General features: G+C 49.4%; 1 protein-coding gene across 4 annotated transcripts in view; it reads right to left on the bottom strand.

Annotated features, from left to right (window-relative positions):
- saxo4 (stabilizer of axonemal microtubules 4) overlaps positions 1 to 26,830 on the bottom strand; it is a 344,826-nt gene that overhangs the window by 5,375 nt on the left and 312,621 nt on the right. For 2 of the 4 annotated variants that reach the window (XM_072466827.1, XM_072466826.1), the window contains exon 14: positions 14,666 to 14,990. The exons of 1 other annotated variant lie outside the window; for it this stretch is intronic. The gene's annotated coding sequence lies outside the window, so the exon portion shown is untranslated. Of the gene's footprint in view, positions 1 to 14,665; positions 14,991 to 15,113; positions 15,365 to 26,830 lie in introns of those variants that run through there. One more of the 4 variants, XM_072466828.1, reaches the window with a different exon arrangement.

Raw genomic sequence — 26,830 nt, 5'->3', positions numbered from 1 at the left:
CACTGGAGCTGCTGCGGAACCCGGATCTCGAACATCTTGCCTGGGTATCGTTGCTGGTTGTCACTGTACGCTGAGGTATGGCTATCTGGATTGAAAGTTCAGTCCTGGTACCATGATTTGTTATGTTGTAGGTAACATAAGCGGCTTCCTTGTGGTGCACTTGACAAAGGAAGGTTCAGACGTGGCGATAACTTCAACACGTTTATTAAGCTATTTACACCTCTATTACTCGGGTTCGACATTACTGCTAATCCTACTATAGCTACCCAGTCTGACTAACCAGTTGCTGCAATCCAGGTGGTGGGTGTAATATTGAATCAACCCTGTGTCTGTACTCACTGACTGTCTCCACTGGAAAAAGCCAGGTCATGTGTGTGGTGTCCTTTATATATGGGTTGGTGTAGTGCCCTCCTGTGGTCGTGTCACCTCTGTGTGTATCGTGAATGTCCATTGGCCGTATCCTATCTAACTGATCTATTGGTCGAGTGTGTGTGTGATGTCTTTGGTGCTCCCTCTAGTGTCTAGCTAGCCTACATGCATTTACATTGATGCACATCACCACAGGGCCATTAACAGGGCGGGTGTGTCTTAGCTGAGCTTTCTTCGCATATCTGTCCGGGTTGTTCTGTGCGCAAATCAAGCAATTCTCAATGCAATGAAATACATCGGTTTTTAAATCAAGCCACCAGCAGGGAGGTCTGAGGTGGGCAAGGGTGGATTCTACCCCTTGGTGTCCATGTCCATCGTGGAATTTGCAAATGATCTCGTTCCTATCCTGGGTGGGGACTACATAAATACCATCTTTTAAAATGATTCCCTTATGGATCGTTAAAGTATCTTTAAACATTTTGTAGGGAGCTGGGAAGTTTCCTTTTAAAATTTCCTTTAATGTCTCGTCTTCTTTCTGTGCTTGGGCTAAGTCTTGAATGTTGGTCTGTGAGGCCTGAACCACGTGTACTGGGGCACTCTCGGGGGGTTTCCAAAAGCACCCATGTCATGAGCCTGCTTTCGCTAGGGCGTCTGCTTTCACGTTACCGGGTGGGGAGGAACGATGGTGACTTCTAACTTTAACTATTCCATATTTTCTACCTTTCGATGTCTGGAGGATGTGTTTGAATAATGGCTCTGAGGGTTGGGGTTTTCCGTCGGTGGATATAAATCCTCTAGATTCCCACAGGGGTAGGAATTCTGTCAAGCTGTTACAGACATACAAACTGTCTGAATATATGTCTGCTGGGGTCGGGAACGAATCTGGGTGCTGCACAATGTAAGGAATGGTTGCTAACACGGCTGCCTGCGAACCTAAATGTCGAGGCAACTTTAATGCGATCTCTTCTAAAGACCGTCCCTGCGCGTCCTTGTAGGAGTAGGGTCCATCGCACTGCTCGAATTTGGCTTACTGTGCTGTCTTTTAGTCTCCCGTCTCATCGTAGCTGTGTCGGGATGTGCTTGGTCAAAATGGTTACGGGGTTGAGTCCGGTTATGTACGAGAAGTACTGTACCGCCCAGAAAACTGCGAGCAGGTGCCTTTCGCAGGCTGAAAATCCCTGCTCTACTGGATCTAAAACTCGTGAGGCATAGGCTACGGGTCCTAAACGATCGTGCCTTTCCTGCAGAAGTACGGCCGAAAGGGTTCGGTCTGTGGTCGCTACCTCTATCGCGTATGGAGAGTGTGGATCTGGGGCTTGCAAAGCGGGGGCTGTGCTTAGGGTGCGTTTCAATGTATCTACGGCATCCGTGTGCTGTGGAAGCCATTTCCATGGGGCCTGTTTCTTAAGGAGCTTGGAAAGTGGGGCTGCTTTTGTGACGAAACCGTATATGTGGTTCCTGCAATAACCGACCAGTCCTAAAAATGACCGGCGTGCTGTAACATTTTGGGGCAAGGGCAATTTTATAATCAAATCTATCCATTTTTGTTCTATTTCACGCTTACCATGCGTGATGACCATACCTAAATAAGTGACCTTTTCCTGGAGAATTTGTGCTTTCCTTGGGTTAATTTTGCATCCAATTTCTTTGAGGAGTCCTAATAATTCTGAAAGAAGCAAAATGTGCTCTTCCTTGGTGTCAGTCTGTAGGAGCAAGTCGTCCACATACTGCACAAGGCATTTAGGGCGTGAAAATTTTGATAAGCCGTTCGCCAATTGCCTGTGAAAAATGGAGGGGGAGTTGTGGAAGCCTTGTTGAAGGCACGTCCACGTGTACTGCTGTCCCTGGAAAGTGAACGCGAATTTGTACTGGCACGCTTTGTCCAGTGGTATGGATTAAAAGCCATTGCTAATATCCAAAACCGTGAAACATTTTGGCTGGAGTCCCTGTTTTAACATGGTCTCGGGACTTGTGGCAACGGTGGGGGCTGCTAACGGAGTTACTTTGTTTAATTCCCTATAATCGATGGTCAGTCGCCATGAACCATCTGGTTTCCTTATGGGCCAAACCGGGGCATTGTTCGTTGATGCTACGGATCGAATCACTCCTTGGTTCAATAATCTCTGGATTACTTTGGCTATCTCTCCCTTGGCTTGCTGGGGGAAGCAGTATTGTTTCTGGGACTTAGGATCGGGACCTGTAATGTTAACCACTCCTGGGATTTTGCCACAGTCGTGCTTGTGCTGGGCAAACAATGCTTTATGTCTTTTCAAGACTTCTCTAACCGTTTTATCTGTGGTTCCTGGATCAAACCAGTACTCTCCCACCGAGCTAATCCTGTGTGCGTAGTCTCCTACTGTGAGCATGGTGGGGGCTCGAGCTGCTCTAGCCATTTTCCATACACATCTATTTACGGGGTCGAAAGAAAGGTAGTGTGCACTCATAAAATCTATGCCCAAGATGTGTTCTGCTGTCTGGAGTAAATCTACCAAAACGACTGAGTGTTTCGTTTTAATGTTGCCAATCTGGATATCCACAGGGGCTGTAATGTGTCACTGCTGGAGGTGCCCTGGAAAGCCACTAAGGGTAATGGTGTCCGTGGTGGGCCATATATCTCGCTGGTACATCATGGAGGAGATTAACGTGGTTCGGGACCCTCCTGTGTCCCAAAGGAACTCTACTCGGTGTCCCTGGACTGTGCCTGCAACTACCGGTCTTCCGGACTTATCCCAAAGGGTATCGCAAACCCAAGTTGGGGAGCCCAAACACCGTCAATCGGTGCCGTTTCTGGCCAAATTATCTGCTCGGGTGCTAACACTGTGGATGGGTCTGGCATTGATTCTAGGGGGGGCATTTGTGTGCTGATTCCGTTGCTGTTTCAGGGGGGCATTGCATTCTCATACGTATTGTCCCTCATGTCCGCAATTGTAACATTCCTGTGCTTTCAGGTGCTGTGCGTTACTTCTGCCTTCATTTACCCATGCGGGGTCTTGATGTGTCCTTACTCGATTCATTGTGGTGTCTATTCTTTCCTGCTCTGTCTTTCTCTGTAGGGACTGTTCCCAAGCTCTGGATAATGGCTTCAGTACCCACACTTCATTGTGTGCCGGGTCTGAGGGGTCATAGTTGGCACATGCCTTTTGTCCTGCCTCTGTGGCATGGGATACTAGAGTACGGGTCGATTTGTCCATATCGTCTGCCAATAAATGGGCGTGGGCTAACTCACCGAATACAGCGGTAAAGTGGATCCAGAGGCGTCTGGCAAATGCTGTTGGATGCTCTCCCTTTTTCTGTCTGCACCGGTTGAGTCCTTGTACCGGATCTCCTCTATTGTAGCCAATGGCGTCTAAAATGGCTGTTTACATGTCTTGGAGGCTACCTCCTCCTACATTGTGTGCGTCGGGAAGGGCTGAACTAACCGACGGGTCAAGGCTCATCACTATGAGCTTTACTTCTTCCTGCTCGTCCAAACCGTACATGAGAGTCTGTTGCTTAACTTGTTCGAAAAAGTGGTGTGGGTCTGGTATGGGCCTGATGTGGGGTGGAAAGTCTCAATGTTATTGCGGGCATCTCTTAACTGGGTGGTGGTTAATGGGGTGGTGTACACAAAATCGGGTTGGTCTTCTGTGGTGACCCTGCGCTGCATAGTGATGGGGTTCATTGGGTTGGGTGTTGCCTGTGCAGTCAGTGGTGCGGGTGCTTTTCTTTTCGGGGCCTGGGGGGCTCTATTCTGATTTTCTGTCCCGTTCACGTACCATTGGGCCTGCCAATCGAGGCCATCTTCTTGATCTAGCTGTGGGCCAAGCGTATCTCTGAACCCATTCTTAACGGATTGCAATCTTGCAATTTGCTGCCTGCACTTGGCATAATCCACCAAACTCTGCCTCTGTTCCATGGTGGAACTGTGGAGTGCTCGGAGGGCTGCCTTCAAATCCTCACATTGTTTCCTCAACTGTTCTAGCTGGTTCTCTGTTTCCTCCCTTACCAGTACCGCACGTTGCGTGCCCTGGTAGGCCTTATCGTATTGACTCTGGAAGCTGCTGAGGTGGGCGAGAGAAGATTGGTGTGCCCTCTTGACATTCTCCATCTCCTTGTCCTTCGCCGCTAGCTGCTCCTGGAGTTGCTCATTTAATCTCTCACATTCACTCGTGTTTCCCTCTCTATTTCTCTCCTTCTCCTCAAGCTGTCTACGGAGCGTCCCTCACAACCTCCTCTGTGCCTCGCAATTGTGCCAAGCAGGACACGATTGCCATCGGCTTACGAACCTTACTCAAATTTTTCTTGTGGATCTCGGTCAGGCTGTCCCACCAAGTCTGTCCTATGCTGCCAGGACCTGTTTCCTCATTTGCGCAAAGTTCCAACCATAGGGGCCATCCTTTCCCCTTTAGGTATTTCCTAATCTCTTCTTCCCATATGGGACACTGTTCTGCTCTGTTGGTCGCTGCGACCTCGGGCTCTTGTGGATGCATAAGGCGTTCCATTGCCTTCATTGTCATCCCTACAATTATCTCTGTTTCTACTGGGAATTTGGAACAAGGGGGAATAAAGCAGTGGTGCAAACACTGGTACGGCTCAAGCTATTTTCTGGTTTATGCAACTCCCGAAAGTTTCACGCAACAAAATCTAGCGAGGTTACCTTTGTTAGTACGCATGCAAATTACACACTTCCGAATTTTGGAGGTTTGATCGATACTGGTTTTGTTTGTGGTTTCTTTTACTTTGCCAATTTGGATTTCTAATTCAAAAGCTTTGTGGGTTCTCTCGGAGTGACACGGTCGCTTCTGGGTCAAGACCAGTCAGAGGTCGCCAATAACTGTTGTCTTTCTTTACCTGCTGTAACTATGGCAATCAGTGAGGTTACCCTCCTTCCTTTGGATATCAATATTCTATTGCTCAGAGACGCCAGGTATCAAATGATACCACCACAAGGTTCAACCGGCTACCGATCAAAGAGCCAAACACCAGTTAGTTAGTTCAAGTTCAAGGGTACTTTATTTACACACACAATTATTCATGCAACATAAACACTACTAGTTAAACTACACCTATCAACTATGACAACCTGTACTTAACTCCAGGTACCCGGCTTAGGTCAGAGGAACAGTGTCCGTTGTTCGGTTCTGGATATATCGGGTCTGTAGAAGTAACTGCTGCTCAGCTGGGCTCATCTGTCTGGTAGCGGGCATTGAACCTAAACTTGCTTCTGGTGGTGCTGCGATTGGAGATGGACGTTGCCGGAGCGCCAGGTCCAAAAGAGGCCGAACACATGGTGGACTCTCTTCTTATGCTTGGGGGTTTTCACGCTCTTTTGGGCGGTCCTTCAGTTTGGACCCCACTAATTGGGTGATCCCTGATCACGATGTTCGATTTGAACCAATAAAGGGGCGGATGCCTGGATGGCTGGGCGTGTCCCAAGGGGTCATTGACCCTGTTGTTTACGCTTCCCTAGTACAGGGTGTGGCGCCAAAATGTCTGGAACTGTACCGGTCGCTCAAGTACCATTCCTTTGTCTGGCGGAGATGGGCCAGCAAATACTAATTGGTGGGGGTTTTGATACCATCTGGATTCCTCACTCACAAATATACATTCAGGCTCTGAGCCTGCCTGAATCTCGCATTGTCCATTTTTCCCGCTGTGCTTTGCGACCTTCTCTGTTCCTGGTTGGAAGTGGCCATCCCAGATGGCTACAACAGGGTGTACTCGTGGATCGATTACATCGTGATGGATAAGACTCTGCTGTCTGGGGTGGTTGGCTTGGAGTATCCGCCGATTCTGTTTCAGACCATGCGCTGCATTGGGTGGACTTGCAAGTGGTTCAGGTGGGGGGGGGGGGGGGGGGGGGGAGGGGGGCAGCGCTCACAGTTGAGGTTAGATGTGGGGTTGTTAGCAGATGAAGAAGTGTGTGAGCGGGTGAGGGCTGCCATTTGGGGGTATGTGGACCTGAATGTCATGGGGGGACATTTCAGCCACCACACTATGGGAGGCGCTTACAGCAGTGGTCAGGGGAGAGTTTATATCGATACGGGCATATAAAGATGAGTCGGAGCAGAGATGGCTAGGCTGGTGGATGAGTTTCTGCGGGTGTATAGGAGGCATTCGGAGGCCCTGGAGGTTGGGTTGTTGAAAGAGAGCAGAAGATCCAGATGGAGTTTGGGCTGGTGTCTACACGTAAGGCGGTGGGGCAGTTGCGTAAAGTGTGGGGGGCAGTCTATGAGTACAGGGAGAAGGCGAGTAGGATGCTGGCTCATCAGCTGAGGAAGCAGGAGGCGGCGAGGGAGATCAGAAAGGTGAAGAACGGGACGGAAGAGTGGTCTTCAACCCGATGGGGGTGAATAGGGTTTTGGAGGACTTTTACAAGAGGCTATATGAATCGTGCCCTCGGCTGGGGGGGGGGGGGAATGAGGTGATTTCTGGATGGGGGACTGATTTCCGGATTGAGGACTGTGTGCCGTGGGTGATAGGGGATGACCAGATGGGGTTTGTAAAGGTGAGGCACCTGTCGGCTTACGTTAGGCGCTTGCTGAATGTGAGAATGATGCCCTCGGAGGGACAGAATGAGGAGGTGGCGGTCGCTATGGATGAGAAGGCCTTTGATCGGGTAGAATTGGAATATCTGTGGGAGGTACTGGGGCAGCTCAGGTTCGGGCAGGGGGTTGTGGATTGGGTCTGCTTGTTGAATCAGGCATTGGTAGCGAATGTAAAGACGAATTGGGTTAGTTTGGGGTATTTTGGGCTGCATTGTGGGACAAGGCAGGGTTGCCCATTCTCCCCGTTAGTTTTTGCCTTGGCGATTGAACCACTGGCAATGGCGCTTAGAGCATCAAGGAGTTGGCAGGGGTAGTGCAGGGGGGTGGGGGGGGGCTGGAGCACAGGGTCTTTCTATATGTGGACGATCTGTTGCTTTACATATCGGCCCCATTGGTAGGTATTGAGGAGGATCATTGGAGAAATTTGGCCAGTTCTCTGGGTATAAGTTAAATATGGGGAAATGTGAGGTATTTCCATTCCAGGCAAGGGGGCAGCAGCAGAGGTTGGGCGAGCTGCTATTTAAGGTGGTAAGTGCGACTTTCAGGTATCTGGGCATCCAGGTGGTGCGGGGATGGGAGCAACTATACAAATTGAATTTGGCATGGTTGATGGAGAAAATGAAGGGATATTTTAAAAGGTGGGATGTGCTCCTGTTGCCATTAGTGGATCAGGTGCAGTCCGTGAAGATGACGATACACCCAAGGTTTTTTTCGTGTTTCAGAACCTTCCAATTTTTATTCCAAAGGCCTTGTTTAGGAGGATTAATGCTTTGATCTTGGGATTTGTGTGGGCGGGGAACACTCCAGAGGTGAAGAAGGTGCTGTTGGAATGGGGCGCAGGGTGGGTGCGGGCTGGCCTTGCCAAATTTGCTGAACTACTACTGGGCAGCAAATGTAGCCATGATCAGGAAGTGGGTAGTAGTGGAGGGGTTGGTGTGGGAGCGGATGGAGGCAGCTTTGTGTGAGGGTACTAGCTTAGGGGCACCTCTGCCGTCCTCACCAGTCAGGTACTTCGTAAGCCCTGTGGTGGTGGCAGCCCTGAGAGTGAGGGGGCCGTGGCGGCAGCACCTGAGGCTGGAGGGCGCCTCGGTTTGAGGAAATCACAGGGGGAGCTGGATGCGCCATTCCGGGGGTGACGGTGGGCGGGATCAAGCGGTTTGGAGACCTGTTCATGGGGGGCAGCTTTTCAAGCTTAGAGGGGTTGATAGAGGAGAATGAGCTGCCCAGTGGGAAGGGGTACCGATACTAACAGGTTCGGGATTATGTGAGGAAGCAGGTTCCATCCTTTCCCAACCTGCTTACCCCGGGGTTGCAGGACAAGGTGGTATCGAAAAGATGAGTTGGCGAGGGTAGGGTTTCAGAGATCTATAAGGAGTTAATAGACTGGGGGGCACCCCAATAGGAGAGGTCACAAGAAAGTGGGAGGAAGATCTGGGGAGGGAGGTGGAAGCGGGGGTATGAGAGGGGGCTCTGAGGAGGGTGAATACATTGTCTTCATGTGCTAGGCTTAGCCTTATTCAATTTAAGGTACTCCCATAGGGCGTATATGACGGTGGCCAGATTGAGCAGGTTTTGTAATGGGGGTGAAGGATAGGTGTGGGCGGTGTATGGGGGGACCTGCGAATCATGTCCACATCTTCTGTGCCTGTCCGAAACTGAAGGGGTTCTGGCGGAAGTTCGCTGAAATGGCGCCTGAGGTGCTGAGGGTGAAGGTTGTCCCAAGTCCAGAAGTGGTGATTTTTGGAGTGTCGGAAGACCCGAGAGTCCAGGGAGTGAGAGAGAGACTGACGTTTTGGCCTTTGCCTCCCTGGTAGCCCAAGGCGGATCTTGCTGGAATAGAGGGACCTGGGGTCAACAAAGCTGGGGGTGTGGGTGAGTGACTTGCAGAATTCCTTAGATTGGAAAAAATTAAGATCGCCTTGAGAGGGTCTGTGGAGGGGTTTGCCCAGAGATGGAAACCATATATCTACTTCTTCAAGAATAGCTAAAACATCATCGGGCGGAGGGAGTGAGGGGGACTTTGGGATTTAAAAATGGAGGCAGGGAGGGTGGAGGGCATTGCGCAGGTCAAGGAGACACAGCCTGAGTGAGAGAGATACAGACCGAGTGAGAATTTGGTAATTTGGTGCAGTGAGGTAATTCGGTGAAGAGTGGGAAAAGGTGCTTTTTCCCTACTGTTTGTTCTCTCTCTTTCTTCGGGCCTAATTTCGGGAGCCGTTCGGAGGAGGAGGAGCAGTCTCTGTGAGTATAAAAACCTAACGGTAACTTCCTGCTTTCCAGTTTTTTTTTCCAAAAGTGACGTCAGAGGGAAGCTGTGATCTGAGTGGTTGATAGCAAATCTGCCCCAAATTTAAAAAAAAAACACAGCTAAACTCATAAACTTAAATTAAACGAATTAATTAATTAGTGATGGCTGGTCAGGTGATGTGCTTGAGCTGCTTGATGTGGGAGCTGGCAGATCCCATTGCGAGCTGCAGCGACCACATCTGCAGTAAGTGTTGGCTGCTCGAAGAGCTCCGGCTCAGAGTTGATGAGCTGGAGTCTGAGCTTCAAACACTGAGGCACATCCGGGAGGGGGAGACTTACCTGGACACTGTGTTTCAGGAGGCAGTCACAGCTGTCAGAGTAAGTAGTTTAAATCCTGCCAATGGCCAGGGACAGCAGGGTGTGACTGCAAGTCAGGCAGGTAAAGGGAACCAGCAGTCAGGAACTCAGGAGCCTCAGCCCTTGACTCTGTCCAACAGGTATGAGGCACTTGCTCCCTGTGTGGATGGCGAACAGGGCTGCAGGAAGGATGAGTCAGCTGACCAAGGCACCATGGTTCAGCAGGCCATTCAAGGGGAGGGAGTAAATAGGCAAGTTGTAGTTGTAGGGGATTCTATTATCAGGGGGATAGATAGTATCCTTTGTGAGCAGGATAAAGAGTCCCGCATGGTATGTTGCCTGCCCGGTGCTAGGGTGCGGGACATCTCTGACCGGCTTGAAAGGATACTGGAGAGGGAGGGGGAGGATCCAGTTGTTGTGGTCCATGTCGGTACCAACAACATAGGCAAGTCTAGGAAAGAGGACCTGTTTAGAGATTATAAAGAGCTAGGATTCAAATTAAAAAACAGGTCCTCAAGGGTCATAATCTCCGGATTACTGCCCGAGACACGTGCAAATTGGCATAGGGAGGCAAGAATCAGGGAAGTTAACACGTGGCTGAAAGAGTGGTGTGGGAAAGAGGGGTTCCTTTTCATGGGACACTGGCATCAGTTTTGGGACAGGGGGGACCTATACCGTTGGGATGGTCTCCACCTGAACCGAGCTGGGACCAGTGTTATGGCGAAAAGAATAAATAGGGTGGTCAATAGGACTTTAAACTAAAGATTGGGGGGGGGAAGGGAAAGTCAGGGAACCAAGAGGTGAAGTAATCAGTGGGAAGCGTAGCTGCTTAGGAATACAAAAAAGCACGAAAAGACAAAACTCAGGAGAGGTTATGATAGTCCCCATCCCACAAAATATGACACAGTGTATGGAAAGGCTCAGTAAACCAAGGTCCACCACACTAAGAAAACAAAAAGGGACGGTCAATAGAGAATTAAAGGTGCTATATTTAAATGCGCGCAGTGTACGGAACAAGGTAGATGAGCTTGTGGCCCAGATTGTGACTGGCAGGTATGATGTGGTAGGCATCACAGAGACATGGTTGCAGGGGGTTCAGGACTGGCATTTAAACATCCAGGGATTCACAACCTATCGAAAAGACAGGGAGGTGGGCAGAGGGGGCGGGGTTGCCTTGTTAATTAGGAATGAAATTAAATCAATAGCACTAAATGACATAGGGTCAGATGATGTGGAGTCTGTGTGGGTAGAGTTGAGGAACCACAAAGGCAAAAAAACCATAATGGGAGTTATGTACAGGCCTCCTAACAGTGGCCAGGACCGGGGGCACAAAATGCACCACGAAATAGAAAGTGCATGTCAGAAAGGCAAGGTCACAGTGATCATGGGGGACTTCAATATGCAGGTGGACTGGGTAAATAATGCTGCCAGTGGACCCAAGGAAATGGAATTCATTGAATGTTTACAGGAGGGCTTTTTGGAACAGCTTGTGATGGAGCCCACGAGGGAACAGGCCATTCTGGACTTAGTGTTATGTAATGAGCCAGACTTGATTAAAGATCTTAAAGTAAGGGAGCACTTAGGAGGCAGTGATCATAATATGGTCGAATTCAATCTCCAATTTGAAAGAAAGAAGGTAGAAGCAGATGTAAAGGTGTTACAGTTAAATAAAGGTAACTACAGGGGCATGAGGGAGGAACTGACGAAAATCGACTGGGAGCAGAGCCTAGTGGGAAAGACAGTAGAACAGCAATGGCAGGAGTTTCTGGGAGTAATTGAGGACACAGTACAGAGGTTCATCCCAAAGAAAAGAAAGGTTATCAGAGGGGGGATTAGGCAGCCATGGCTGACAAAGGAAGTTAGGGAATGCATCAAAGCAAAAGAGAAAGCCTATAATGTGGCAAAGAGTAGTGGGAAGTCAGAAGATTGGGAAGGCTACAAAAACAAACAGAGGATAACAAAGAGAGAAATAAGGAAAGAGAGGATCAAATATGAAGGTAGGCTAGCCAGTAACATTAGGAATGATAGTAAAAGTTTCTTTAAATACATTAAAAACAAACGGGAGGCAAAAGTTGACATTGGGCCGCTCCAAAATGACGCTGGTAATTTTGTGATGGGAGACAAGGAAATAGCTGAGGAACTAAATAAGTACTTTGCGTCAGTCTTCACAGTAGAAGACATGAGTAATATCCCAACAATTCCGGAGAGTCAGGGGGCAGAGTTGAATATGGTAGCCATCACAAAGGAGAAAGTGCTAGAGAAACTAAGAGGTCTAAAAATTGATAAATCTCTATGCCCAGATGGACTACATCCTAGAGTTCTAAAGGAGATAGCTGAAGAAATAGTGGAGGCGTTAGTTATGATCTTTCAAAAGTCACTGGAGTCAGGGAAAGTCCCAGAGGATTGGAAAATCGCTGTTGTAACCCCCCTCAAGAAGGGAACAAGGAAAAAGATGCAAAATTATAGGCCAATTAGTCTAACCTCGGTTGTTGGCAAGATTCTAGAATCCATTGTTAAGGATGAGATTTCTAAATTCTTGGAAGTGCAGGGTCAGATTAGGACAAGTCAGCATGGATTTAGTAAGGGGAGGTCACAGATTTAGGACACAGTCATAAACACGGCTGGTTCATGGTAGTTATGAGATCCTGAAAGCCTTGAGCCTCCAGGGCCATCGAGGCCTGGAAGTTCCATTTCATGCTGTGCATCAATCTGGTTTCCTGTTCACTCCAAAGCAACTGTCTCAATTCAATTTTCCTGTATTTGCTTCCTATCCCTTGATATCCTTAGCTAACAACAACTTAGGTGTGTCCATATTGAAATCCCTAATTTCCCAGCATTTTCTGGGTGGTATTCCCTCCATGTGGAAAAGTGCTTACTGAATTTGTTGCTAATGCTTTAGTTGTGAATTTAAGATTGTGTCCCCTTGTTCTTAATTACCTCGCAGAAAAAAATGTTTCTCCACATCTACTGTTTTAAGCACTTCTATCACATCATTCCTTAATCTGTAGATTCAAGGGAATACAAGCTGCGGCTTAGAATTTTAGCCTCTTGGCCCCAGTATCTTTCTGGTAAATCCGTGCTGCATCCATGTCAAGACCAATGCTCTACCGAATGCAATTCAGGTGTGGTGCCCAAAGCTCCATGTCTGTAATACCAGTAATTCTGTGTCAAAGAAATTCAGCATGGCAGCCACTGAGTAGCGGTGAAAACTAATAAATGTAGGTGCAGCTCAGCAGTAAACAAGTCAGGATACCCTGCGGCCTTTTTGCTGAAGCACACTCTTATTAGGTGTCAACTGTGACTCAGTATTGGCACTCTCAGTTCTGAATCGGAAGGCTGTGGGTTCAAATTCCCAAATCCAGACAAAATGTAGGCTGACACTCAAATGTAATTCTCAGGAAGTGCCTTAATCGGAAGATCCATTTGATCTCTTAGGTGGATATAAAAGATCCCATGGCCCTATTTTGAAGAGGTGCTGGTGAGCTTTCCAATATCTATCTCTCAACCAACATCTCAAAAACAGATTGTTAAAACACATTGTTGTTTGTGAACCCTTGCTATGTGCAAAAATTGACTGCTGCACTTCAAATGTTATGACAGCGATTGCCTTCCAAAAGTACTTAATTGATTGTACACCAATTTGCAACATCCTGAGGTCATGAAAGGCCCGGTATAAATGTAAGTCTATTTTTATACATGCACCTCTGCAGACAGCTGGAACAGCTGGCCTGTTCAGATCACCAGGCTGGTGAGAGAAAAGCTGCTGTCGTCAGCAAAGGCTGCAGCGGTGAACAGTCGCATGGCCTGAAAACTGGGATATTTGCCACACCCCTCAGGGATGGAATCAGTACCTCTTTTGGTACTGTTATATTGACAGTGTGGGGGCCGGTTTAGCTCAGTTGGCTGGGCAGCTGGTTTGTGATGCAGAGCGAGGCCAGCAGCGTGGATTCAATTCCTGTACCGGCAGAAGTTATTCATGAAAGCCCCGCCTTCTTAACCTTGCATGAGGCATGGTGATCGTCAGACTAAATCGCCACCAGTCAGCTCTCCCCTTCATTGAGAAAGGCAGCCTATGGTCATATGGGACTATGGCGACTTTACTTTACCTATTGATAGTGTGCACCAGGTGACTAGTATGCTTCAACAGTCACACATATTAATGAATAGAAGTCTATTTCCCGACTCTAGGTGACATCCTGGAACTGGACTACTCGTGGTTCTTATAAAGGACAATCAGAGGTGAGGAGAGGACATGCTGGCACAGTGGTTAGCACTGTTGCTTCACAGCGCCAGGGTCCCAGGTTCGATTCCCAGCTTGGATCATTGTCTGTGAGGAGTCTGCACATTCTCCCTGTGTCTGAATGGATTTCCACCGGGTGCCCCAGTTTCCTTCCACAAGTCCCAAAAGACATGTTTGTTAGGTGAATTGGACATTTTGAATTCTTCCTCTGTGTACCCGAACTGCCGCCGGAATGTGGCGACTAGGGGCTTTTCATAGTAACTTCATTGCAGTGTTAATGTAAGCCTACTTGTGACAATAAAGATTATTATTATTATTATGTGTTTTGCTGTTGGCTTTCCAACTTCTTCCATCAGGCAGGAGATACAAAATTCTGAGACCACGCACAGACTCAAAAACAGCTTCTTCCCCGCTGTTACCAGACTCCTAAATGGCCCTCTTATGGACTGACCTCATTAACACTCCACCCCTGTATGCTTCACCCAATGCTGGCGTTATGTAGTTACATTGTGTTTCCCTATTATGTATTTTCTTTTATTTCCTTTTCTTTTCATGTACTTAATGATCAGTTGAGCTGCTCGCAGACAAATACTTTTCACTGTATCTTGGTACACATGACACTAAATAACATCCAAATCCAATCCAACAGGGACTGATGGAAGGCAGATACAGTAGTAACAAAAAGGTTATCAGTCTCTGCCACTGTACAAGAACCTTAGCAACAAGATGAAAAGTGCCTTTGAGAAAAGTCAGATTTTCACATCTCCCCATGGAGGCCTCCACAAGCAAGAGCAGACACCTGAACAACGTCTACAACATTATCTTATGGAACTTTGTTAGTGGATGTTGTAATTACGAGAAGCTTGTTTTTCTATATCTGCCGGAGCTGTACATTTGCTAGATCAGTATGAAGTCAGCTGTTTTCCATTTGATTTATTTTTAATGCAGTAGAATTGGTGGCACATTTAAAATTGGAATGAAAGTTTGATCATATCATTAATGGTCAACCACATTCCTAAACAACCACTATTCAACAGGATCAACAAACATTTAGTTAAATATAGAGAAATAAAATCATTCAAAATGGTCTTCTTGGGATACTCTTGTCCCTGATTAGTAAAGGGATGTGTGTGTGGAGAACAATTATAAATGGCTGATTGACACATTATTAATGTGAACTTGATTTCAGGAGAAATTATTTTCTTTCAGCTTCTTCTGAAGAAAAGGTCACTGAAGAAAACCACCACTACCTGTGAAGACAAAAGAGTATTGTAATTGCTGATCTTATCATCTTTCCATTTCAGTGTTTTAGCTGTTTCTTTAATGAACCCAGTGTTCTTGATTCTATCATTCTTTTTGGCAACCTGTTGAAGTTGATAATCACATACCAGATAAAGGAATGCTTCTAAACCTTAATCCTGCTGCCGTGCTGCATCTGAACAACAACAATAACATCCATTTACAAAGCAGCTTTAATGATCAAAGAAGGAAGCAAAGGTGGAGGGAATTGCAGAGCCTAGGGCCTTGACAGTGAAGACACGGCCATCAATGATGAAGCCATTAAAATCGGGGATGCTCAAGATGTCAGATTTAGAGGAGCGCAGAGATCTCAAAGTGTTGCCGACTAGAGGAGAGAACAAAGATATATATATATTTTTTGAATACTTTACTGAGGCATTTATATTATAAATGTTAACAGAATAAGCAACCACACACCTGAAACAACAAAACCCAGCCAACATGGCTTACATAAACACCCTAATAACCATTCTCCATCAAACTTCCCCCACTTTACCCAACTGAAAACAAAGATAATAAGGGGTGAGGCCAATAAAAGGATTTGGAAAAAAAGATGAACATTTTAAAGTTGATGCATTGCTTATTCAGGAGCCCATGCAGGTCAGAAAGTCCAGGAGTGATAGGTATGAGTGGGATTTAGAGCAAGTAAGGACACAGGCAGCAGAGTTTTGGATATCATCAATTTTATGAAGGGTAGAATGTGGGAGGCCAGCTGAAGTTGGAATAGTGAAGTCTAGACGTAGCAAAGACAAGGCACTTAATCAGCAGATGGGCTGAGACAGGCATAGAGCAGGGTTGAGGTTATGGAGGTGGAACTAAGTGGCCTTAGATATGGTGTCGATATACAGTCTGAAGTTCATCTTGGAGTTATATTAGACAGCAAGGTTGCAAATGATCTGGTTCAGCCTCGGAGGGTTTCCAGGGGGAGGGATGGAATTGGTGGCGAGGGCGGCACGGTGGCTCAATAGTTAGCACTGCTGCCTCACAGCACCAGGACCCGGATTCGATTCCAGCCTTGGCTGACTAACTGTTTGAGGTTTGTACGTTCTCCCTGTGTCTGTGTGGGTTTCCTCCAGGTGCTCTGGTTTCCTCCCACAGTCCAAAGATATGCACAGTCAGAAGTCTTACAACACCAGATTAAAGTCCAACAGGTTAACAATACAAACCAGCATGGAAACCAGGAAGGGAAGTCGGGTGGTTTAGTGGACATGAGGGAATAGGAAGTGCCTTTCATGGATATGATAAGCTCAGTGAAACCATGAGGGAAGACAGGAGAGAAATTAGAGAAAGATACAAGTTCAGGCTCAGAAAAACAGACAGCGGAATTCTCGGTCAGCGGGATCCTCTGTTCTGCCAGCAGCACACCCGTGCCCATGGATTTCCCGACAGCATGGGGCTGCCACAATGGGTAACCCTATTGGCCGGCTGAGGGAACAGAGAATCCTGCTGCAGGCGTGGATGAGCTGGAAAATGTTGCTGGCGGACTGGAGAATCCCACCCAGCATTTGTAAGAAGTGTCCAATGATTTTAAATAACTGAAAATGACTTAAAAAAATACATACTGAATCAATTACAGGTGTCACTGGTACACACTGATTAGTTATTTTTAGTAAATTAATTTTTTTAAATATGTACTAACTTTTAAAACATGCCTACTAGTACATTGGTGCCTAAAAAAATGAGTTCACTTTGAATAGCCTCCTCAAATAGCCACAATCAGCAGAAACCTATTGTCCATGCTAATCTGATATCGGGGTCTGGCCAATTTAATAGGCAGCAGCAGTGCTCAGTCCAGTATTTTTGAAACCTGCATTAATGATTGCAGAAACTCACTCACTCTTGCTTGACATAATGTCGGTTTAAAACTCCACGGTCCTTTGTGTTAGTTTAGCTGATTTCAATTGGAATTCAATTGTAAAACATTAAGCTTCCACTAATTATTCTCACCGACAATAACTTCTAGCCTCTTGGACCCCTCAGCTGTATAAGATTGTGTCAGGCACTGAAAAAGCTGTCAAGTGCTGGCGTTCCGGTCTAATCTCTTTATTCGTGATCAGAATGATCTCATGGAGTGATACTGCACAGCCTGAGGTTATTCGGCACACGTGCTTTTGCTGGCTCTTTAAAAGAACTATTTAATTCGCCCCATTCCCTCATTCCTTCCCTGTAGCCTTGAAACTCTTTCCGCCTCAATTATTTTTTTCCAATTTCCTTTTGATTGTAATTTACGAAATTGCTTCAACCTTTCAGGTAGTGCATACAAGATCATAACAATTTGTCCAGTTTCTCTAATCTCTCGACATAAATCCTATATCCATAGATTATGACAAATCTCCTCTGCACCCTCTCTAGGTTCTTGACATATTTCCTAATATAACTAAATAGCCAAATCTATTTATTGGCTTTAGGGGGAGGGGGGGGGGTCCTCCACGGTGGCCAGGCCCGTGATCGGGGCTACCGATTGGCAGGCGCGTGCGATCCGGGGGGGGGGTATCTTCTTCCGCGCCGGCCTGCTGTGTGTCTCTGCCATGTTGCGCGGGCCCAGCGCGGAAGCAGCTGCCTTGCGCATGCGCGGACCCACGGCCGGAGTGCAGGGCCCCATATCGGCAGCAGGAGCTGCATGGCCCACGCCAGGGCCCTGCTATCCCTCTTTAAATCGGAGAATCACTCTGGACTTCTTGAAGAAAGTCTGGAGTGATTCGCGCCCTTTTTCTGGCTGGCGTGGGGACATAGCCCCATTATTGGAGAATCCCGGCCACTGTCTTCCATGCGGGGATGAGGTGTGTAAGTGTGACTGTCCCTTGACAGTTAGATGCTGTTGCCTCCAGTTATGCATCAGCTTGTCCTGAAACAGAGAGGAGTGTATCTTCGAGGATGGCGCAATGTGTTGGAGTGATGTGGCTGTCACAGTTGAATTGTTGATAGCTTGTAAGCTGTGAGATGAGGATGTGAGGCTTTTAGCAGTTCTATGTGTTTGCCAGTGAGGTAAACAATCAATGTTAGGCATTGTAATAAGTCCACCGAGGCAGGAGTCCCTTCACCAAAATTCCTTTTATTAACAAAACCAACAGCAGTACGACCATGTGCATTCAGTTTGCTGTCTACACTGGGAGTACAGAGGATTTGAAACCCCTGTTATGTACAGGGAAGGGGTTCCCTGATTTGGGTCACTATTCCAATTGGCCTATCTCAAGGTCTGGTCTAAGTCATTACAGGCATGAGTTGTGATTGATGGAGACTGTTGATTGGTGAGTGATGGCGATGAGGGCCGGGATTCGCCCCTACCCGGCGGGATGGAGTGGCAGGAACCACTCCGGTGTCGGGCCGCCCCAAAGGTGCGGATTTCTCCGCACCTTTAGGGGCCAAGCCCTCACCGGAGCGATTGGCCGGCCGGTGGGAAAGACGTTTGGCGCCATGCCAGCCGGGGCCGAAGGGACTTCGCTGACCGGCGAAAGTCTGCGCATGTGCGGGAGCGTCGGCAGCTGCTGACGTCATCCCCACGCATGCGCAGGGGGGGGGTAACTTCCGCATCGGCCATCGCGGAGGCTATGGCCGAGGCGGAAGGAAAAGAGTGCCCCCACGGCACAGGCCCGCCCACGGATCGGTGGGGCACAATCACGGGCCAGGCCACCGTGGGCCCCCCCCCCCCCCGGGACCAGATCGCCCCGTGCCCCCCCAGGACCCCAGAGCCCGCCGCGCCACCAGTCCCGCCGGTATGGTTTGATTCACGCCGGCGGGACTGGCATGACAGCAGCGGGACTTCGGCCCATCGCGGGCCGGAGAATCGCCGGGGGGAGCCCGCTGACCAGCGCGATTCCCGCCCCCGCCGAATTTTTGGTGCCGGAGAATTTGGCGACCGGCGGGGGCGGGATTCACGCCGCCCCCCGACGATTCTCCGACCCAGCGGTGGGTTCGAGAATCCCGCCCATGGTGTCAGAAGCCGCTGGTGCACTTGGTGGGATTTGAAGATATATTCACTGACCTTAACCATTGAACGTTTTGTGGCACTGAATCTAGATGCTCAGGGGCTAGACTCCCAGCATTGATCACTATGGCTACCTAGTTCAACTTCTTCAGAAAGTTTGCCTTGGTTCCCTGTGGATAGTTCACATCACTCATCCTCTCTACATGCTACATTCACTATTTTGTCAGTGAAGCTTGGAGCATGCTCTCTCCACTGCTGCACTATGGTTAACTTTTCACACTTCTCATACTCTCTTACACAAACTTTAAGCAACACAGGCTAGCTTTAAATGGTTCTAACCTTGCAGTCCAAATATGTTTAGGTTAGGATTGGTTATGCTAAATTGCCCCTGGTTGGGATTATGGGGATAAGGTGGGGATTGGGCCTAGGTGGAGTGTTCTTTCAGAGGGTTGGTGCAAACTCAATGGTCTGAATGACCTCCTTCTGCATAGTAGGGATTCCATGATTCAATGGACTTGCGCCCCAGAGGCATGCACTATTGATGATTCTGTTAATGCTTTTCTAGCTTGTCTAGTTCCATCTTGTGTTTCTTCACTTATTACAGACTCTCTTTTGCCTTGAGAATGTTCTCAGCATTGACTGCACACTGTAATCATGCAAAGTAAAAGACAGTATGCAGTTGGTCTGCTGCCTGCATCAGAATCAATGGACAGAGGTTAACTGTGCATCTCAATCCCTACAGCGATTTTTGGGAATGTCCAATGTAAACTCCATCAAACCTTAAATTTTTGCAAATTGACGACAATGTGACGAGCGGTCACACATTTGGCAGCTCCCGCTCGTGGCTGTTTATTTTTCAGACCTTTTCCCCGTTTGAAGGATGGATGTGTGGCTGAAAAAAAGTGTAGGACTAGCCAGAGGGAAGTCTGACTCCACTGGTGGTACTTTTGGGTGGATCCACGGACCAGAAGTGGGTCAAGAAGAAGGGAGCTGCTGGAGCAGGAGAATCTTTGTGCGCCACAGCTTAAGATGGCGGAGGTACAGGGCTGCGCTGCCTACCCAATGGTCGATGGACCAACTGGTGGACTTCTCAAATGAGAAGTTTAGCCAACAGAAGAGAGAGGCCCATGAGGACCTAGACAAGGCTGTAGACCTGTTGAAGTCAGGAATTGACCGAGTGAAGCAGCGGCTGGAGTCCCAGGGCCAGGCCATCCGCAAAATGGAGGAAGTGGTGAGGGAGCACGAGGAGCAGTTGGCTTTGCTAGCGGCCAAGGTGGGAGTAATGCGAGAGACCCAGAAGCGACTACAGGAGAAGCTAGATGACCTTGAGAACCGCTCCCTGAGACAGAACCTGAGAATTGTAGGAATGCCTGACGGCACCGAGGAAGCGGACGCTGCCATGCATGTGGCTGGAATGCTGGAAAAGCTGACGGGCTTGGGGGCCTTTAGCAGGCCTGTGGAGGTCGGCCGAACGCACAGGGCACTAATGAGGAGGCCGCAGGCGAACGAGCCTGCGAGGGCAATGGTGGTGCGTCTTCACCGGTTCGTAGAAAAGGAAAAGATCCTGAGAACAGGCGAGGCAGACGAGGAGATGCACCTGGGAGGGGAGTGAGCTACGGATATATCCGGACCTGGGCAGGATCTGGTGAAGAGTAGGGCCGGGTTTAATCGGGTGAAGGTTGCCCTCTTTAAAAAGGGAGTGAAGTTCGGGATGCTGTAATCGACCCGCCTCTGGGTGACTTTCAATAATAAAGAGCGTTATTTTGGAACGCCAGAGGAGGCGACGGAATTTTTGATTGACAATGGACTGGCCGGTGGAGGAAGACATTAAACTGTGGAGGTGGGGTGTGGAAATAAATATGGTTTCTTTTTTCCTGTTCTTTGGTAACTTTGTTTTGTTCTGTTGGTGGTTGGGGAACTTTTCTCCTCCGAGATGTTCCGATGCGAGGAAGGGGTGAGTGCACCTTTTAGACGTCTGTTTTTTTTTCTCTCTTTTGGTTTTCTCTTGTTGCATTGCTGGCTGTGAGGTGTGTGAGCAGAGAGGAGGGGAATCAGCGGGGGGGGGGGGGGGGTAGGAGGTTTAGGTGCCTTGGGCGGGAGCTGCTAGGCTAGCTGGGCGGGCTAATTAACAGGAGCGCAGTGAGGATGAGCAGGTGGTTAGCGAAGTAGAGGGGGATGGGGTTGTTGTTTAGTTTAGGGGAAGGGGAGGGGGGGCTGCTGACGAAGGTTTTATTGATCTGGCGTTATATGGGGGGGGAATGGTGACGGTGGACATCCAGGGTTGGACCTAGGGGGGTCGCGTGGCACGGGCAGGGGGCTAACCTACGAAGGGGTATGGTTGATCAGCCCTCCGACCAGGCTGGTCACATGGAACGTGAGGCGGCTGAATGGACTAGTCAAACGGTCGCGTCTTTTCGCGTAACTGAGAAGTTTGAACGCGGACGTGGCCCTTTTACAAGAGACACATTTGAAGACTGGGGACCAGAAAAGGCTAAGGAAAGGGTGGGAGTCCAAAAAGGGAAAGAGCAATGCGGCCTATTTCTCCTAGTTTCTACCCCCTTATAAATGAGTGTGGCACAGCCACAGCCTCTGGGCACAGACCATCTCAAAGTGTACAAAGCCATAATCCTCACCACTCTTCTGTATGGCACCGAGTTGTGGGTCCTGTACCACCATCATGTATGCCTTCTGGAGGACTTCCAACAGTGCTGCCTCCGCAGCATCATTATGATCTGCTGACAGGACCTCATCACAAATATTGAAGCCCTGGAAACAGCTGACATCTCTGGCATTGATGCCATCTTCCTGCAAAGTCAACTGTGTTGGGCATTTCACATTGCCCGGATGGGCGACAGTCGCCTGCCAAAGATCATGGTGGATGGAGTGCTGGCTCTAGGAAATTAAACTATAGGCCCCCAGTCAAATATTATAAGGACTCCCTGAAGAAGTCATTCTCCGCGTTTCACATCAACCATCGCCAATGGGAAGCACAGGCCATAGATCATGGTCCCTAGAGTTGCCACATTGGGAATGGCACAGACATTTTGGAGACTGAGCAAAGAGCCAGCATGCCCCCAGCAATGACTGCACCTTCACTTGCACCCGCTGTGGAAGATTCTTCCGGTCATGGATAGGCCGGATTAACCAGCAATGGGCTTGCAACCGATGAGAAGAAAAATACAATCTTCCAGGATTTTACCAGGCATTTTAGACTCTTGGTGTCAGCTGCCCCCACCGTGGGTAAAATTCCAGCAGAATGGCTGGAGGAGCCATGTAAAAGCTTCAGTTGGCTGACAAGCAAACAAGCCATCCAATGCCTCCTCTGCCACTGGTAACTTTGCAGCCAGGGAGGGTGAAGGTGTGTAGGCACTTGGAATGGTGCTGCTGGCATGATGTCCAATTTTATGCACCGCCTCACACCCTATCCCCATCCACCTGCCATCCTGTCTGTGGGCAACAGTAAAGTTCCAGCCTATTTGTGTGCTTATTATAATAATTACAGATAGAAGCAATCTCTTGTTCCTGTCATGCTTTTGCAAAAATTTGTTTTTTTTAATAAATATTTTTATTGAGGCATTTATAAATAAACATCAGACACAACCACAACCAAGATCAAAAAAGATAACAAACAGGAGATCACACCATATCTAAATAAGTAACAAACACAGCCCGCCCGCCCTACTATAACCCTCCCCCCTCTCTGCCTCCACCTTTTCTTGTTAACCACAAACCGCGCCCCCCCCCCCCCCCCCCATTCCCTGCTGACTTACTGTCCTGGAAGAAGTCAATGAACAGCTTTCATCTTTGGGCGAACCCTTCCATCGACCCCGCTTAAGGCGAACTTGATTTTCTCCAGCCGAAGGAAATCCGCGAGGTCGCGCACCCACACACCCGGTTTCGGTGGCTCTGAGTCCCTCCACCCCACCGGAATCCATCTCCGAGACAAACGGCAGAACGTCGGCCTCTATCGCCTCGGGTCTTCCAACACTCCAAACAATGCCAATTCTGGACTCGGAACCACCTTGACCCTTAGTACCTCTGACATCACGCCAGTGAACACCCGCAAATCCCTCTAAAACATGTGACCATGATTCGTGAGCCTCCCGCACCACCCCCACCTATCCTCCATCCCCTCAAAAAACCTAGTCATTCTGGCAACCATCATATGCGCTCTATGGACTACCTTAAATTGAATGAGACTCAGCCTGGCACACGAAGAGGACCCATTCACCCTCCTCAAAGCTTCCTCCCATAACACAGCCTGCAGCTCACCACCCCCCCCCCCCCCCCATAAAGCCTCCTGTAGAACTTCTCAAATGCCCCATTCACCCCCACCAGTTTTAATACCACTCCCCCATTGCCATTGTTCACCCTGCCAATCACCCACAATGCCTCTTGCTCCCTGAGAAGGTGGGCCAGCATCCTACTAGCCTTCTCCCCATACTCATACATGCCCCCCTGGCCCTCCGCAACTGCCCCTTGTGGACACCAGCCCAAACTCCATCTGGAGCTTCTGCCTCTCCTTCAACAATACCCCCTCCGGGGCCTCCGAATACCTACTATCCACCCGCAAAAACCTTGCCATCTCTGCTCGCTCCTCCTTCTCCCTGTGCAGCCAAATCGAAATGAACTCCCTGGAATTACTGCCTTGAGTTCCTCCCACAGCGTGGCAGCTGAGTCCTCACCTGTGTTGTTTAATTCCATGTACCCCTGGATGGCGGCCCTCACCCGCTCACACTCCTCCTCCTCCTCCTACTCCACTAGCAGCCCCACATCCAACCTCCACTGCGGGTGCTAAACCCCCCCCCCCCCCCCCCCCGCCCCGATCCACTTGTAAGTCCACCCAATGCAGCGTGTGGTCTGAGACCATGTTCGCCGAATATCCCGAGCCCACCACCTCCGCCAGCAACGACTTACCCACGACAAAAAAAAAAAAATCCGTGAGTAGACTGTATGCACATGGGAGAAGTATGAAAACTCCTTCGCATTTGGCCTCCCAAACCTTGTGAAGTATTCAACATTAATTAGCCACAAATTAAGGCTCGCCAGCTGATTCGTTGGGACTGTGCTCGCCAACTCCCCACTAAAAAGGTCGAGCAGCATTTAAGCTGCACTTGCAGCCAACCCCATCCAGCTCCTCCAACCACCGGCGCCGGCCCATCCTGGACAGCTCTCTCTCCAGCTTCCTAGTAGACCGCCTCGGAGGTGTCACAGCTGTCATCCCCACCCTGCATTACCGCAGATACACACACCTCGGTGGGAAATGTTAGTGGTCAGGCTTCTGGGGCACAATCTGGTGAGCACCACACTGCTGCTGATATACATCAGGTAGAAATAGGATGCCCCCAGGCGAGATAGCAGTCGGAGGTCTGCTTGATCCCAGGACCCAGCTGGGTCCCTGCCTGATGCTGTAGAAGATGTCATCCTGGAGCTGACAGAGACGATAGGGTGCGACCGGGACATTCAGAGGGATGTGTCAGTGACACTCCAGCAGATCCATATACGCTTGGAGGAATCCCAGAGGCTACAGGCACAGGAGATGTCGTCGGCAATGCATGACACCAAGGCCAACAATGCTAGGGTGGCGACAGCAGTGGCGAGCCTGGTGCATGGCTTCAGCACCTTTAGCGAAGGTGTCCAAGACGTTGCGCAGTCGGTGACCGCCATGGCTGAGAGTCTAGACAAAATGTCTGCCTCGCTGGGGGATGTCAACCAACACCAGGCTGACTTTGATGAGGTTCGGCGGGACATGTCCCGCTCTCAGATTGGAATGGCTGAGGCACTGTGGAGCTTGTCCCAGTCACAGGTGGGCATTGCCAAGGTGCTGAAGGGCATGACCCAGTCATTGAGGAGCATTGCTGAGGGCGTCGACAGGATGGTGCGGATCATGGGGAATCGCCATGGGCAGAGCCAGATGATGCAGGGGCTGCCGGGGCTCGAACCAGCTGCCCCTCCATCCCAAGGTGAGCCCCAGGGCCCTATGGGCACTGAACGGGAGGGGGCGCTGGACCCCAAGCCGGATCCATCCAATGGAGTGGTGACGGTGGCCACCAGCTGCCTCGAGTTCCACCCCTCTGATGAGACCCCATCTCACAGCCAGTACATGGCACAGGGCGGCAGGGCTGTGAATCGAGACCGCCGGCCTCAGAGCCTCTAGAGGATGCCCACCAGGGGCATCGAAGGCCATGGGATGCAGTAAGCAGCTGGCTGCCTCCAGCTCTGATGGGCATGCTAGGTCACACCTAGATGCAGTGGTGGTGCTAGGAGGGCAAAGCACATCAAAGATTACTGAGGTCACCGGGGTAGGGGGGAGGGTGTGGGGGGTAGGTAGAGAGTGAGGGGGCTGGGAGTGGGGGAGGGAAAAGCCATCCTGGGAGGGTGGGGAATTGTCAAACACAATAAAAACCTTTGTGCACAACCAGTATAATGCCTCTGTCACCTTCTTCCGCATTGCGGGCTGACCTCCGAACCCTTGGCCCATCCCTCCAGGCATTTCCCCCCCTCCCTGTGGCACTCACCCACCCTCTGGCCATGGACATGGACATGTCCCTGGAGCTGTGTCCCATCCTCTGGGTGTTTGGGTGTTGGCTGCTTGTGAGTGGTGTTGCCTCCCGCAGTGTTCAGGCACAGTATCCAGACATCAAGGTGTGAACAAAGATGGCTACTTACCTCCTCGGCTCACCACTTAAGCCCTTCTGCCAGACTCACGTTTTTCAAAAGGAGTACTAATCGACGCCACTGTGGCGACTTGCTGGGAAGGCCGATGAATGACGGGAGGCCGTTGGATATGGGTGGCGCACGGGAACAGGCCGGTCGCATCACAAACTGTATGGCGCCTGGCGCGGTTCTCATTTACGGCCTCTCCCGCTATTCACCAGCCTCGTTTTGCTTAAGCAAGAGCGTAACAAGACCAGAGAATCATGCCCATAGTTTATAGTATCCAAAATTATCTTTAATCTTGTAAGCCTGACTTTGGCTCAGATTTTCACTACTGCGCCAAATGCACAAAAACAGGAGAATTCCCGACTCTGCAAACGCAATCTGCAAAAATGCCTATCCAAACTTTCAGTGCAGAGAGCTATAATAGGAATTGATGCGGCTGACCCCGGAAGTAGCGATTGGTCAGAGGCAAACCCGACATGGGTCAGCCGACTCTGACATGAATAAAAGACTTGCTTTCTGAAAGGCCCATGTGAGAAGTTGTCTATGGTGAAGTCCCTGTGCCTTCGAGGGGTCGCTATTGAGTTGTCTGGTGAGAGTTAAGCTGTAAATATTGTCCAACAATACTACCACTGGGCAGCAATGGCAGAAAAAGTGAGGGGATGGGTACAAGAACCCGACACAGATTGGGTACAACTGGAGGAGGCATCCTGTAAAGGAACAACCCTCCGGGCCCTGGCCACAGCAGCACTCCCATCCTATTCAACAAGGTACACAACGAGCCCAGTGGTAGCGGCCACGCCGAGAACGTGGACCCAGTTGAGACAGCACTTTGGGATAACCAAAATGTCCCTTATGGCCCCCATCTGTGGCAATCACAGATTCCCCCCAGCCATGCTAGATACCACCTTCAAAAGATGGAGGCGAGACGGGGGCACTCTGACGGTCGGGGACTTCTACGTAGGGCGCAGACTGGCGACACTGGACGAACTGATGAGGAAGTGGAAACTAGCAAGAGGACAGGAATTGAGACACCTCCAAATAAAGTATTTCCTCCACAAAGAGACAGTAGGGTACCCCGGGGCCCCAGAAAGCACACTACTAACGGACCTGATAGGCACAAGTAGCGGGAAGGAGGGGCTATGTGGGAAAATATACGGACAGCTACTGGACAGAGCCCGAACACCACTGGACGGACCAGACAGA

The sequence above is a fragment of the Scyliorhinus torazame genome, chromosome 10 (genome assembly GCF_047496885.1).
Source record: "Scyliorhinus torazame isolate Kashiwa2021f chromosome 10, sScyTor2.1, whole genome shotgun sequence".
Classification (NCBI taxonomy): domain Eukaryota; kingdom Metazoa; phylum Chordata; class Chondrichthyes; order Carcharhiniformes; family Scyliorhinidae; genus Scyliorhinus; species Scyliorhinus torazame.
The sequence above is the reverse complement of the archived record's forward strand: the minus strand, read 5'-3'. Positions and strand labels throughout refer to the sequence as shown.